Below are 13,673 nucleotides of genomic sequence, written 5' to 3' on the forward strand. Positions count from 1 at the left end.
TGCAGCTCAGCGACATTTCTCAATTTTTTGTTTTCCATATCATAATCCCCATCATCAGTCAATTTGAAACCAACACCTGGTAATTCACGAATTGATTCACTTATCGTTGAAGATGATGGTGATGGTAATCGTCCATTTGAATAACTCATTATATAATTGAATTTATATTTTTTCATTGAAGTTTTTGGTTGTGAATTTTCGTGGCTTATCAATGTACACGAAGCAATATGGTTTTTTAGTTGCTTTCTCGTATAATTCTTTTGGAATACTGTTTTCACGACAAATTAGGCTCCTTTCATTAGCACTTGGGAAATCATAAATAGAGAAATGTGAGCAGTTCAATCTTATGTCTTTTGGTGTCTTATAGTAGCTCTGACTAAGATAAATCACACTGCAATTTTTTTTGTCTCCCCCGTATAAAATAGTTGACTAATGGTTTTTGGTTCTTATCACATGCGAAATCGTCGAATATTACCAGTTTCTGACCATCGTCTGTTAATTCAGATACTGGCAGTATTTGATCATTGCTTGCTTCAATAACATTATAACCAGCCTCATCACTTATTGGCTGGAACACAGCAATAAGATTCTGGTACTTGGACTGCTCTAAGTTTTTCGCATAGAGGAAGATCTTATCAAAGAAGAGCAGTTCCATGATCATATGCATCAGTGTATTCGTGTTTCCCGACCCGGATGGGTCGCAAATCAGCATTCGGAAACATCGGTCAGGCATAAAATCATATAACTGTCTAAAGTTCGAGACTACATCATCTTCAACATCATAATTTGGTATGATCATTTATATCATATGGGTATATTATTTCAGAACAACATGGTGTACAACACGGTATATAACACGGTGTACAACACGGTGTTCAACATGGTGTTAAACGTTATTTTTTATATATGATATTCATTTTTATGTAATGTAATAATATAATGAGTTTATTGAAGTGGAAAGAACTCGCAAAGAGTAAATCTGAATTAGGGAATAAGATCAATTATGTCCATAATGCAATTACGAAACATAAAATTGGTGAACAGACAAGCCAGCAGTCGTTGGTGAAGGTATTCAAACCAGTGACTAGTAAATTAGATAATGTTATTGACAGTAATTTGAGGATGCCTCCAAAGAAAAAACGACAACAGAAGAAGGGGGAAGTTCCGAATTACGGCATTGATATTGATGATGAAGTTGAGAACATGAATCTTGGTGATTTATTTGATGAAGGAATTCAACCTGAGACTACTAAGCAACTAGTATCAAAACCACCAACATATGAAGAATCTTTACAAGATCTTTTGAAAGGGAATAAAGAGTTTTATATCGATCCTCGGTACTTTCCTCAAGAGTTGCCACCGGAATACGATGACGACGATGAGATCGATTATGCATTAGATGATAAAGATATGAGTAATGAAATTTTGAATAACATGGGTATCAGGGATCATGATTCCGTTGAAAAGGTATTAAATCAACCAGAAATGACACCCAAAAAGACCAATACCTTTCTAAATAAGATTATAAATGATGCGGCAAAAAAGAAAGCAATTAAGAGTCCCTGCCCGTAATTATCAAACACAACTCGGCAAGAGTCGAAAATTCGATTTCGCTCATATTTTTATGGTAGACAGGCTAGGGCATAATAAAAACTAATGGATAGTTTTTTCGGCAAAATATCCTTTTATTTCAAAGAAATATGCAAATTATCAAATTCCGTTAAAATCGCCATGTCACGCACTATTTTATTAAACAACTTTGAGAGTCTCGCATGGAAAACAACATTATTTTTCCGTCTTTAGAACACTCAAATATTTTTGTGCAATGTTTAAATGTGTGCTTGGTCGATTTTAGTGAATGTTGTGCTGTTGTTTTGGGTGGAAAATAATTAAATTTCGAAGACATGTATTTCATTCACTTAAAAGTACTTCGTAAATATAATTAATTTTCATCATGTGCGAAACCTTCAAATGGATTAAGCTTCTGGTGGTTGAATCGCCGAAGAATGTTCTACATATTCCTGTAAAAATTTCTTTGGGCAAATGATTGTGAGCGACGCGAGAGCTTTTCAAAGTACGTTAAAAATGCAAATATTTGCCCTTCGTCGTCAAATATCAATTGACGGGTTACACGTAAATCTTAGCATGCGCCACATGACTTGACCCATATTAAGTTGAAATAGACACAGAGGTGATAATTTCGAAATTTTCTAACCTTATTGGCAGTAAGAGACAGGTCCATAGGCCGATTTAACGTGTTTCTTTCACGATTCGTCGCCTTTAAGCGGTCAAAGTTTGCTTCTGTTTAGACAACGTCTAATGCACATCGCCAACTGTCAACGTAATCAGTGGTCGAATATCATGACTCTGTGATCTTCTTTCGCGGCATATAATCATCACTGCATCTACCTAAGTCAACAACTGCTAAGCAATTCGTGGATAGTTGTTTGTGTTGTACGTACTACACCAAGTTGACCAAAATATTACATTTGATTGCGACCTTTTACCTTTGCTCCCAAGAGTGTCGGCGCCCGCAGCACAATCTTGCAGCGTTCGTTATTTGGTCGTCACGCAATGCAATCATTTTAGTAGGTAGCTACACCGGTAGGGGTATATAGTAATAATAATAATTAAAAAATCAAACAAATAAAAAAAATGTAAAACAAATATAAATATTTGATGTCGATATATTCGTATTTTGCTTTCCATATTTTGTATTGGGCACTGTAAAATAAGTGAAACAATTTGTTGAATGTTCATCCGTTTTTAGTCTGGGCCAGCGTGCAGTTCTTTGATTGGCTACGCTACTATCTATTCTGTGATAGATAGTATTTAGTGTAGCAGCTAACAAAATTAATGACGGCCGCCTCTTGGCGTTCTCAAAGTGTCTGTGAAGAGGATTTAGATAAAGTTTTCAACCACTAGTTGATTTATGCTAAGAGGGAATGAGACGAAGACCCCCGAAACCCGCCCCGAAAGAGCTCTAACTCGGGCCCCTGCCACAGTAAAGCTTAAGCGTTTTTATCTCGAAGAAAACGAAGCAAAATATTTTCGCCCACACTAACGTTTAAATTTCCCATTGGTTTCATCTGTCCAAACTAAAACGTTGGAAAACGATAAGAACGAGTTGGACCTAGGATTGTGCATATGTGAAATAAATGTACAGTTAATACCACTACATTCACAAAGAAGTCCCACCACGCGCTAGCTCTTCCCGGTCTAGTCCAATGTCTCCTTTGTCTTTCGTATGGCTTTCCTTCTCTATCTCTATATCTCTTCGTGCCATAAGGCACATAAGGCTTTGACATTCTCTTTCCATCCACTTCGGTTTGCTGCTAAAGGTCTGACAGTCGTCCATGATTGCCACCCAGCTACTCGTCTTTCGTCTTCAACCATTCTCCTCCATGTTGTTTTTGGTCGACCAGTGGTCTCCTCGTCCCCTCTGGCCTCCACTCCAATGCTGTAACACAGTGCTCCTCTCTGTTCTTCCTCAATATATGCCCGATCCAATTCCATCTTCGGCGTCTGATCTCATCACTCGTTCTGTTCACTCCTGTGGTCTCCTGGATTTGTTGGTGCGAGATGGTCCGTGGCCATCTTATTCTCAGTATGCGTTTCATGCATTTGTATTGGAAAGCGTCCAGCTTCTTTGCTTCTGTTTTCGTGAGTTTCCAAGCTTCGCAGCCATACATCAAAACTGCTCTGACAATTGTTTTGAACAATTGAACTTTCGTCTTCCTGCTAATTTCGTTACAGTCCCAAATTCTTCGCAACCTGTAGACAGTTTGTCTGGCTTTACTTAGTCTCTGTTGTATGTCTTTGGTCGCCACGCCTTCTTTATCCAGCAGTGCATCTAGGTACTAGGTTTCCTTCATCAGCTCTGAATTGTTATGGCGGAATCTCACAAAACGCTTCAGGCATTAATTTGTGACATTTTGTTTCCGTGCGGAGATCGGGTGACTTCGAACGCGTAAGAAAAACTGCAAATTGGGGAGAGGCTTGTGAAGATTTGTCAGTTTTAAAAAAATGTCTGTTGTCGAGCGCGCGCAAGATGATGCGTTTGGTACCGGGGTTGGGTAACGGTATGATTACCGGTATGTTGCGAAAAGCAATATGCCACGTCAATATTCTAACATGGCCCCAAGGCTTTCAGGACAAACATCCATATTTGGTGTTGTCTTCTTTGTATCCAGTCTCTTTCGGGAATTTAGAGACAAAAGAAACTTTAAAAAGTTACAAAATAATTATCCCTAAAGCCTCAGAGCAAGTAAGAATATTGATATATCGAACGTGACCTATTTGAGTAAAAAAAAACTTTGCAAAAGACGCACAAAAGTCTCCGACTGTCGCGAGAGTATTCGAAAACAAATTCTGCGACGACTTCTTTTTGTGTTTGCACTGTTTGGTTTTGTGGAAGCTGCTTTTGCACAGCGCGGAAAGATCTAGGAACGAGTTTAAGCCGAAAGTGTTACGCAATGTAGGTAGCGGGTCGCGTAAGAGATGACAACAGGAGACAATTCAGAAGACAAAGAGAAAATAGTCATTCTTTATATTCTTTTATTTACTCTCTTCCCACTCAACAAGATTTTGTGCTCAAAATGGTTACGTATATATCAGGATAGAAATTGCCCTACCCCTACCCTCTAGGCTGGGACGACAGCATTGCGTGACAAACAAATGACGAACCGCTGCAAAGTATTCAACTTCAAGCAGCAATCGTTCAGATGTGGTAGTATTTTGGCGCTGTGCGAAGTGAGCAACTATTCACAAATGACTCAGCCGTTGCTGAGTTAGATGCAGTGGCGATCAGATGCGCCGAAATATGGTATTTGACCATTAAATACGATGACAGTTGGCGATGTAGATCAGACATTGTGTAAACAGAAGGAAACTGTACTGCTTTATATGTGCCGAATGGCGGGAAAAACACGTTAAATCGGCTTTTGGATCTGCCTTATGCAGCAAATAAGGTTAGAACATTTCGAAATTATCATCTCTGTGTCTACTTCAACTTAATATGGGTCAAGTCATGTGGCGCTTTCTAAAATATATGGGTAACCAGTCAATTGATATTTGACGACGGAAGGGCAAATATTTGCATTTTTAACGTACTTTGAAAAGCTCTCGCGTCGCTCACAATCATTTGCCCAAAGAAATTTTTACAGGAATCTGTAGACCATTCTTCTACGATTCAACCAGCAGAAGCTTAGTCCATTTGAAGGTTTCGCACATGATGAAAATTAACTATATTTACGAAGTACTTTTAAGTGAATGAAATACATGTCTTCGAAATTTAATCATTTTCCACCCAAAACGACAGCACAACATTCACTAAAATCGACCAAGCACACATTTAAACATTGCACAAAAATATTTGAGTGTTCTAAAGACGGACGAATAATGTCGTTTTGCATGCGAGACTCTCAAAGTTGTTTAATAAAATGGTGCGTGACATGGCGATTTTAACGGAATTTGGTAATTTGCATATTTCTCTCAAATAAAAGGATATTTTGCCGAAAAAACTGTCCAGTAGTTATTGTCATGCCCTAGCCTATCTACCATGGAAATATGAGCCAAATCGAATTTTCGACCCTTGCCGCGAAATTAAGAATTTGTCTGATTTTTACAGGCAGCCACTCTTAAGTGGCTACAAATCACATGTTACAAAACAATACAATAAGGGGGCCATATCGGAAGCCGAGAGGCAGATGGGAAACAAAAGAATAGACGATGCCAGAGCCGCTTTAAATGAATACATAACATTTTTCAAATCAAAAAAATTAAAGGTTCTGGAATCAAAAGAGGCGGTAATGTTATGTTTTTTAACAACGAAAAACAGCTTCTCAAAAAATTAGAATTGATTATTGGTGAAATTTTAGCAGGTAACACATCAATTCAGATGCGTAATACTGGAGTAGCTATATTGGACACATTATTGAAAATGTCGCCAATAAATAGACCACAATACAGTAAATTATATGAGTCAGTATTTTAAAATATAATTAATGTAACGGTATTATATATAATGGAACGAGAGATAGTATTATCTCCTTACAAAGTGAAAAATGAATATGGTAACAAGCCTGAGGATTTCACAACAAAATTCAATAAACCCATAATTTTAGACAATAATAAGCAGTATGTTATTGGTCTTAACCGAGTTGTTAATATGTCATTTACATGGTTCAATGTAAATTCCTCATATGGGAATCAATTGATTAAATATAGCTCCGACAGTGGTTCAACATTTCAAGATATTACTTTTCCAGCTGGAGTCTGGAATTATACTGATTTCAATACACATATCAAAGATATAACAAAGACAGGAGATACGTATCCTATCACTCTTGAATTCGATGATACAACATTTAGGGTTACGATTACATTAGCCGAGAAATATCAGCTTGATTTAAGATGAAGTAATTTTAATGAATTGATTGGGTTTGATAAAACATTATTGACAAGTAACATAAACATCGGTCCACGAGTGCCAAATTTATCACAAGATACTGATATACTCAATATCCATTGTGATCTAATCAACGATAGCCTTGTTGACGGTCAAGAGACTGACATCATTTATTCATTTTCAACCAGTTTACGCCAACCAAGTTATTCCTTTACCCTCGAACCACGAAGAGTTACATTTAATCCTGTGAATAAGACTACTATAAGTAGTATCAGAATAAACATAACTGATGGAAAAAGAAGATCGGTTGACTTAGATGGGGCAGATACATCTTTCTCATTGATTTTGAAAAGCATTTAATATAACATAATAATATAAACGAAACTGTATGAATTCAAAACGTTTTATCATCCAAAACTTGGTAAATTTGTATATAAACGCAAAGGATCAGGGCTTATCGTTGAAAATATATTCAAACCTAAAAACCAATGAAGAGTGTTGTGTCATCTGTTATTAAGAAATTCGTTAAGCCTGTAGCAAAAAAGGCGTTAGAATCAGGAGTATCTCATGCAGGTGAGCGACTAGGTAAAAGATATCCGAGAAGTCAGGAGACCTAATAATGAAAAGACTTGCAAATATGAGAAAAGGGGATACAAGACAAAAGGCAATTGAACAACAAGGGGAAAGTACTGATATGATCCTCAATAGATTGATATCAGGATCAGGTATAAAAAGAAGGCGTAGAGTCCTCTAATGAATAACATGATTGAAAACATTGATATGGTGTATATTGAAAAATTATGCTATATAATTGCAAAATTATCTAACATAATAATATAATGTCTTTTAGAACAAGTGAATATCTACAGAAAAATGAATTGGTGCGATTCCAACTCGAAAATGTAATCCGGATCCCAGCTGACGGTCAGCACCAAGAAAAAAATGGGTATAAGTTCACAATTGATGATCGGTCTTCAATGTATGATTGGTATAACGCCTATTTCGAGGTCCAATTCCAGGTACAAAAATTAGCTGATGGCACAGGCTACGGTGGTGATCGTATAACAGTTATCAACGGAGCCCATTGTTTGCTTTATCACATGATGATTCAAAGCACCAAAAAAAGTGTGTACGACACCACTAATCTCCACAAGGTTATTTTTGTCAAAAACCTCCTTGAATATAGTGACGATTATAGTCGCTCAGTAGCCAAAAATAGTCTTTGGTATTTAGATACCAATCATTTCATAGCGAATGCTAATCAAAATACAGGTTTTGAGGCCAGACGACTTTTAACGACAGGACTTAATAATGTCAATGTAGTCATACCATTAAATAGGTACTCTTTCTTCGAAGAGCTGCAGGATAGGATTCTAGTGCCTATGCAGTTACAATTTAATATACAGCTACAGAATGACGACGAATTGCTTCAAAAGCTAGGTGCAGTCGATGACGGCCGGGTGGTTATTAATAGATTCCTACAATGGGTCCTGAAATTAACTCCAAAGGACAGTCTATACGATAAGTTTGTCAGTTCCTTTTTGACTCAGAGTCAATAGACGTATAGCAGAGAAAAATATGAAGTGTCAGCACCAACACATAGCAGTGGATTCTTCCAGATCTCCTCCAGTATTGATAATGTTACGGCTATCTTTGAATATCTACAACGAGCTAAATCAAACAATGTACAGACGAATCCATATGAATTCGATACCTATAATATCAATGCTAATCGTGGAAATGGTAGTTATTTGACATCATGTCGTTTGGAATATGGAAATGGTGTCTTCTATCCGGAAACTGAATATGACACCGAGAGTAAAGTAAGGATTTTCAACGATTTAATGTCCTATGGGATGGGAAGGAATGATTACAACACTGGCACTCAACTGAATATGTCAAATTATAAAAGCCTGTATCCAATCATCTTTTTTGATCTATTATATCAAGCAGAGAGAGTAACAAGGGACCCGAAACAGTTGATTTTCAGGTATAAACTGAACGCAAACAGTGCAGACAACAGTCCTTTCAACGTACATGCTATCGTTTTCTATGACGAAACAGTTGTGATTGACAAGGTGGGTAATGAATTGGTTATAGTGTAAATAACCAAATTAGTAATATATCCTTATTTCATGTATGTTTTATAACCGTAAAATTATATAATATATATTATATGACTGAATTACATGAAATAAATGTAAAATTATCGGAAAACCAGAAAAAGAATCTGAGCAGAGCTTTCAATAAAAGGGAAACTATTATTCTGAGACTGACAAAAGATTCTCTTCGTGGAGATGACACACTATTTGTTCCAGCTATGGTGAAAAAAAGGTTGGAAAAGCACAGACGATTGATGAAAGGAATGGATATTAAATTAGCCAAAACCAACATCAAAGCAAGTGGGTGGCAGTTTATTGTCTTCTGTTATGACGCTAGGTCGGACATTTGCGCCAACAATTGCAAAGACATTGGGATTGTCGGCTTTAGGAGGACTAGCAAGTGAAGGAGCTAGCCAATTGGTTAAAGCAATATCTGGAAAAGGGATACAGTCAGGTGGTTCTCTTGTACCACAAGACAAAATCAATAAACTGATAGAATACAAGCATCTTTTATCGACGAAACAAAAACAGGATATATTGAATGCCCTTAAGTCAGGTGGAAGTGTCCATATAAAACCAACAAAAACACCATCAGGCGGATTTCTCGGGACCTTATTGGCAAGCATTGGTATCCCACTTGCTATTGAGGCTATAAAAAAGATAACTGGAAAAGGCGCTCCACGAATTGGATCAAAAGGAAAAGGGGGTAAAGGGGCTCTAAGAATTGGTGGATACAAACCACCAGCCCCCTTTTATGGATCTTGGTCAAATGATACCATTGGTATGAGGATTAAAAAAAAAAGACCACGAAAAAAAAAGTCAGGAAAAGGCCTACTATTAGGGAAGAACAGCCCATTCAATGGCATCCCACTTCTAGGGGCAATACTGTAAAACCAAAATTTCATAAAGATATCCCGTTAAGTAATCATGATTTGATAAAATGGTGTAAATATTTGAATATACCAATAGATGATATTCTGTCAAGGGATGAAAGAATTCCAAATAACCATAGACAGGCGTTGTTTATCTATAATCTTGAACCCTCATATATGAGTGGAAGCCTTTGGGTTGTAACTTATGTTAAAGATAACGTTATAAATTATTTTGATAGTTTCGGTATGCCTCCATTTCAAGAGATTGTAAATCATGCTAAAAGAAAGAATGTGACTCCACTTCATCAAAATAATCAGATCCAGAATATAAAAACGTCTACATGCGGCTACTTCTGTTTATACTTTCTGAATGAAATGAATAAGGGAAATTCGTTTTACAATCTATTGGAAGTGTTCGACATATATGACACAATGAAAAATGAGAGATTTATCAAACATTATTTTAGAAATATCTAACTTATATATATAATGGTAAAATCATATTGTGTTAGACAGAAGAAAGTCACTGAATGTGTTCCTGGTAGTGAAAGATACGAAAAAACTAAAAATGATCGAACTATGTTAAAATGCATTTGTGCTGAATGCAGTATTACAAAGACCAAATTTGTTAAGAACCGGGGAAACTGATTGGCCCGTCTGAAGGGGCGGGCATAGGTAATACAGCAGCAGACTATTTTTAACAAAAGGAATACCTTATCTTGGTAAAAAAGCAGTTGAAATGGGTAGATATTACACATCAGAAATGCTACGAGATCTAAAGTTGCAGAAAAAAACCATTGATTATGCTTTGGATAAGCTTAATCCAGCAATTCAAAATGTTGGATCACAAGCTTTGAATCAATTGTCAACAAAAATCAGACCAAATAAAAAATACACAACAAACAGAAGAGATCTCGATGGTGGTGCTCTTGATATTCAAAAACAGTTAGCAAAGCTTGGAGAATTACATTTAAGAACCCCGACGGGTAAAAAATATAATTATTGTGGACCTGGTACAAAACTAGAAGATAGATTAGCTTCAAATGATCCAAAATATAGAGATCTAATAAATAAATTAGATGCTGTCTGTCAGCAACATGATATAGCATATAGTGAAGCTGGAGATAATCTAGCTAAAAAGCATGCAGCTGATAAAATTATGGAAGATAGTATAAAAGCAATACCATTCGGAAAAGACCATGGTTTGCTACACCAACAATGTATGCCATTAAAACAAAAGAAAGCTTGGTCTTGGTGTTCCAAAAAACGGAAAAAGCCGTCGAGTGAAGAAAACTGGCAAGAAAAATTAGCAGATGAATTACATACACCCATAAAGCGCAACTTTACTAGACGGCATGTGATTGTAAATCATATTGATGAGATATGGGCGGCAGACCTTATTGAGATGCAACGATTCAGTAAAATGGAACAAAGGATACCGATATCTTTTAATGGTTATTGATGTATTCTCTAAATATGGTTGGATCGTCCTATTGAAGGATAAGAAAGGCGAATCCGTTATGAATGCCTTTAAAACAATATTCAAGGAAGGTAGAAGACCACAATATATATGGGTTGATAAAGGTAAAGAGTTCAATAACAAACATTTGAAAGACCTATTAGAGAAAAATGGGATACTTATGTATTCAACCGAGAATGAGGAAAAGTCCGCAGTTGTTGAAAGGTGGAATAGAACAATCAAGTCCAAAATGTGGAAACAGTTCACCGTTCAAGGTAATACACAATATTTAGATATGTTACTAAAATAAGTGAAAGAATACAATCATACAAAACATTCAAGCATAAAGATGACACCTATAGAAGCAAGCAAAAAGAGCAATGAAGGAACTGTTTACTTTAATCTATATGGTAACATGAGGCAAGTAACATCTAAACTGAAATTCAAGGTCAGTGACAAGGTCCGAATATCCAAGTATAAACGAAATGTGTTTGACAAGGGTTATACACCAAATTGGACAGAAGAATTATTTATAATAGATAAGATCCAATACACCAATCCAATCACATACAAACTAAAAGATCTCAGAGGTGAAGATATTCAAGGGAGTTTTTATGAACCTAAATTATTAAAGCCAGACAGGATGTTTTCCGTATTGATAAAGTCATTCGGAGAGAGTACAAGAAGAAACAAGCTTTGGTGAAGTGGAAGGGATATAGTGATGACTTCAACAGTTGGATATCGTTTAAGGACTTACAAACAATCAAGTAATATATTATACGATTGTTCACCAAATTACTGGAGTTATATTCTGTTGTGGTAAATGTTAAATATAGAATCTTTTATTGTGAAGGTTTAAAGATACACATGAAAATTATATAAACACATATTAAGTGTATGTTACAACGGAAGACCTCAACGTTCGTTGCATTGCTCAAGTAGCCAAAAATATAATCTGTTTCTGGCTATTTCAAAGGCACCATTTGTAAACGGTTTAAAAATAAAACATATAGTAATTGTATATGAAAACTGAAATGTCGAATTCAAAATCAAGAGAACATATAAAAAAAATATTAAATGATCTCGATTCAGCAACAATGAATTCAGGTTGGGGGTCATTCATTGAACCATATAGTAGTTTAATAGTTGAAAAAGAAGGATCAGCCTACATTATAGGGGATATCGTAGATAGTAAGCATAAAGCACTACAGAGCACCATGTATAGACAACAATTCGAAGATATGTTATTCAATTCAATAATACAGAAAAGAAAGTCATTTATCTAAATATTTCTTATTCAACCACACATAAACGCATCAATCAAAGATATTAAAAAAAAATCCATATATAAATTATATCCATACGGATCTTAATAAATTAACTTATAAATGTAAAAAACTTGATGTTACTATAGACTGTTATGTTGACAAAAATGAAGATGTTTGGTTTTGTGGGAAACATATCGCTGAAATTCTTGGATACAAAAAACCATACAATGCTATAAAAATGCATGTTCATGATGATGATAAAAAAATAATGGATTTAAAAATACCGTTTGCTAAAAAAAGTAACACAGATTCACGACTCCCTAAAAATGGATGTCGTGATGAGACCATTGAAAAAACATTCAAATGCTATTTTATCACTGAATCTGGTTTATATAGTCTGATTTTTGGCAGTAAATTAAACATTTCAAAAGAATTCAAACACTGGGTCACATCTGATGTTTTGAAATCAATCAGAAAAAATGGTATTTATAAACTGTTCAATCAAAAAAGTAATAAGATGCTGGTGATAGAATCTGAAAAAGATTTGCACTATAAAATTGTTTCATTTATCAGAAAAAATATCCTGAAGCTTTATTGATAGCCGGATTAGGTGAACTGCAAACGTCAAGTTATTTGAGATGTGATGCATACAATAAAGGCTATTCTCCAGGACAAGCCGATCTGATTATTTTATTATTATTTTATTATTTGATGTTATTGAATCCAACAAAATTGTATATTAGTTTGTGTATCGAATTTAAAAGCCCAACCAACAAATACCAAGTATCTGAAGCTCAACTTAATGTGAAAGAAAAGTATGAAAGAAGTAAGTGCAAATATATTCTGAGCAACTGTTACGAAGATTTAATTCATGAGATTACAATTTATATGGAAGACAGCAATCGATATATAAAACAAAGAGCCAAAAAACTCAAAAAGATATCAGATCACTAACTGAATTTCTTTAAAAATATGTTATTATTTTATATTATGGAATCTTTGTTAAATGATATACGAATTATGGATTTTTGTATTTAAAAAATGACTGATAACGATGAATTGTCAGTCATAATGAAACAAGCTTTTGAAAAAATCAAAAAATATATCAATCAAATATTAAACGCATTACAGAACATTGGTCTTATTTAAACGCATTTTTTGTTGTGAACACACTTATAACTATTTTTAAAAGTTTTGTCACTTTTCTGGCATTTGTATTCCTTGTTTTGCCATTTTTTAACAGCTTCCATTTGGTGTTTTTTTGTCTTGGACTGAGACTCTTTGTGGTCTTTTATTCGAAGATTTTTTGTAGTTATCTGGCAAGTCATCTTGTTTAATATACACAAATTTATAGGAATTTCCATCCTTCTTTGATATACCTGATTTACAATTATCGATACCCTCATATACCATTTTAACAATACCAGCATTTATTTGAAGATGTTGTTGAACAGCATACACTCTGTTAAAATATGAAACTTCTTTAGTATCAATGTTAGTTGCTTTCACACACTTTTTATTTTCATGATTTTTAGGAGCAAATGTATAATCTCGATCCTTTGC

The 13,673-nt window shown here is 35.2% G+C and overlaps 1 long non-coding RNA gene across 1 annotated transcript in view; it reads right to left on the bottom strand.

Moving 5' to 3' along the window:
• Positions 1-2,501, bottom strand: part of LOC138041944 (uncharacterized) — a 17,225-nt gene extending 14,724 nt beyond the window's left edge. Inside the window, exon 1 of the long non-coding RNA XR_011130903.1 lies at positions 2,216-2,501. This is a non-coding gene — a long non-coding RNA (uncharacterized lncRNA). The remainder of the gene's footprint in view (positions 1-2,215) is intronic.
• Between the last annotated feature and the right edge of the window lie 11,172 nt (positions 2,502-13,673).

This window comes from Montipora capricornis, chromosome 3 (assembly GCF_036669925.1).
Source record: "Montipora capricornis isolate CH-2021 chromosome 3, ASM3666992v2, whole genome shotgun sequence".
Lineage (NCBI taxonomy): Eukaryota > Metazoa > Cnidaria > Anthozoa > Scleractinia > Acroporidae > Montipora > Montipora capricornis.